This window comes from Canis aureus, chromosome 17, assembly GCF_053574225.1.
Source record: "Canis aureus isolate CA01 chromosome 17, VMU_Caureus_v.1.0, whole genome shotgun sequence".
In the NCBI taxonomy this organism is placed as follows: domain Eukaryota; kingdom Metazoa; phylum Chordata; class Mammalia; order Carnivora; family Canidae; genus Canis; species Canis aureus.
In genome coordinates, this window is record NC_135627.1 from 32,021,886 (window position 1) to 32,025,356 (window position 3,471).

The window sequence follows — 3,471 nt, forward strand, 5'->3', positions numbered from 1 at the left end:
AAAAAGGCAGGGAGAAAAATAAGCATAGTGTTTACTGTATTATTAATACTTTAAAATTATAATAACCATTGTTGTTTACATTTTGAAATGGTCCCACTGAGAAAACAGCTCATCCATCATAGGAAACTTAATTTTATATAATTATAGGAAACAATTATTTTAATAACCCTTTCATTCCCCCTATATGTGAGAACTGGCTAGTTATTGATAATATATTACCTTGAAAAAGGAAAGTATTCAAAGATACAAAATAAGACTGGCCAGAGAAACAAGAGACCCAGGTTGTGCTCCTAGGTTAACCACTAGTGCTAGTTGGGCCTCAGTTGTAAGGTGATAGATTTCTCTCTCTTTTTTAAAAGATTTTTATTTATTTATTAGAAAGAGTGTACAAGTCAGAGGTGGGTGGAAGAGCAGAGGGAGAAGCAGGTTCCCCACTGAGCAAGGATCCTGAGCAGGGCTAGATCCCAGGTCCTGAGCCGAGTGCAGCCACCTAATCCACTGAGCCACCTGGACGTTCCAGATGACAGATTTCTAACAAAGTTCATGCTTATTTTCATTTAGTGTGAAGAAATCTTACACATAGCTATGAAAAGAAGTCCTTGCTTCTTCAGAGTTCCAGTATGGTCATGAAATTGTGCTGAGACAGGTCTGGTGCTCCCTCAAAGACTGGAAACTATCACAGAAGAGGCCAGTCTTGAACCCAGCTCAGCCAGAAGCTTCCAATGAAAGGAGGTAAAGGGGTTTCCTTGAATGTAGGGGTCACTTTATAACACTCCTAAGGATCACGACTGAAACCAGATGGTCTCTGAAGTAAATCGCCAAAGTCTCCAGGAGTTTATGCAGGAGGAATGCTCCATCCATGACTCTACTATAAACTTCGTTGGTCCCTGTGGAGAGAAATAGATCAGTCAGGCCAAAACATTTCAATTGTATATAACTGAATTAAAAAACAAAAACATGACACTGGGGCTTTCTCAGGACAGACAGAGAAGACACCTATTTACTCTGCTTCTGCCTGCTAAGACAGCTAATTAGACTTTGCTGTGGATCAAGTCTATGCACACATGCCTACACATACATACACACTCCTCCACACATTGCATGCACACATCTTTTTCTGCTGGATCTTTGAATAATTATAGGTAGTGATAATGGCTTTGTTACTGCAGGAAGTATTATAATGGACTCCATTTTGTTTTTGCAAAGATAGGCTTCTGGGCCTGGTCTAGATAAGCAGAAGGATATGGGGGAAAAGGCCTAACACTGTGTTCTGTAAAATGTAAAGGGCTATTTAATGTAGATTGGAAAAATTCTTTGCAAGATATATTGGCAATATAAAATTAACCTTTTGTTTTAATTTGTACAAAAATAATTTTACAGTAATATTTCATGCCAGAAAAATTATTTGCCAAAGCAGTGCTTTGTTTATTAAACCCTCATGGCCAGAGAAAAGTTTATTGGATGCTAAATCAAAAGAGCAAAAGTTAGTAATTTTCAGATCTGTTTTTAATTGGTATCCTGACATACTCAGCGAATACCATGAGAGAAAATAAGCTCTTCTCATGTATAACTCGGTTTTCCAAAATCAGACATTAGTATTATCTATGTTTATTGCCCTATCTGTTGACTAGATCATTTAATGTCAGGTTAGGATATAAATCAACACTTCACCCATGGTAAGTATCCACTTCTAGTTTGGTCCCTTTGAAAGGAGTCCTGGACTTATAATTCTTAAAACTCTTAAAAGCAAGGCCAGAGTAGGGGCATCAATTATGAAGGTAGTACTTACAGACAATTACAAGATTTAGAAAAAGGATGAGATAAACTTTTCAAAGCTAAATCCAGAAGGAACCTAATAGCACTAGGCTCACAAATCTAAACTAAAACTGGCTTTGAGTAACTTGAGGGACATTTCTGCATGCCCTTAACACCTTGTATGTGATAACGCCTTACAAACTACAACATGCCTTATGCTACCTTAATGTCCTCCATCAACCAGACATAGTCTACCAGTAGAAGAGATCAATAATGATCATAAAATTGCTAGGAGGGGGGCTAAATATTGTGGCTATTGACAATAAAAGTACAGATTGAATATGCCTGGGGATAGACTGCAAGACTAACTTAACTTTATCTCAGTTGTAGTATTTACTTCTTTTTTTTTTTTTTTTTGTAGTATTTACTTCTTAACCTCCTTCTGACTTCCTCTTTTCCATCTGCATGTGTTCCAGAAGAAAGCCAAATAGAGACATTATGCATTAGAGCTTTCAAAGCAACAACAGAAGTAGTCAAAGAACTATTATTACCTTCTGTGCTGCTGACTCCCTCAGTGCATTATAGCCAGCCCACACCTACCCAACCATGGGCACTGATCAGTTGCCTCCAAATATCCAGTGCTCAGAGGTCTGTTCTCAGCGTTGGAAGTCCAACTGTAAGAAGTAGAAATATCGAATATCTGAATTTTCTTTATGACAGTTGTAAAAATCATTAAAATAGGTATATATCACAACCATATATTGAACTTATCTGACCTCGTTTTGTCACTCTAGCTCTGTACTGGAATTCATCAAAATACAAAATAGCTTGCAAATGAAGCATAAGCAGTTATAATAACTTGAAATGTTGAAATAATTATTCAGGGTGATTTAGGTTCTATAAACACAGCTATCAAAAAGAAAAATAGCATTCTTGGCCTTTAAGAGTAAGATTCAGATAAAAATGTTTTCCTAATGAGTAGTATGCTTTGGTATAGTATTATTACAGGAAAGACCAAAATTCCAATCATCCTTGCTAAATTGTACGTCTGCTAACTTCAGCTATTTGAGATTTTTTTTTAAAAAAAAGTTAAACCATTTCTGAGTAACATAAGAAGTATGCGCAGTTCCCTTGTGCACGGAAATGAAAATGTGATCTATTCATTCCATCTTATTTCAAATTATTTAGAAAATTAGGTGAGTCTGATGATTCATGAAACAAACTTTAAAATTATGTTCAATACAGCATATTGTACTCTTCGTGATTGTGATAATAATCATTATCATTTTTGAGTACTGGCTTTTATGTACTACATTTATAATTCTCACAAGAATTCACCTAAAAGTACTTTTATCTAATATGTTCATCATTTGCCCAAGACTAACCACAAAAAGACAGGACCAAGAATCAAACTATGTCTAACACCAAATCCTGATCTCTGTTCCTGAATCAATGACATTTAAACTGTTTTGTAGAATCACTGTATTTTATACCATGACCTCACTATCATGCTGTCAATCAAGCATTGTGAAGAAACTGAGATTCTCTTTGTTTTTTTTTTTTTATTAAGAGGGAGGCAGGAGGGGCAGCGGGAGAAGGAGAGAGAGAATCTCAAGCAGGCTCCACACCCATCACGGTGCTCAACACAGGGCTTAATCTCATGACCCCAGGATCATGACCTGAACCAAAATCGAGTCAGACACTTAACCAATTGAG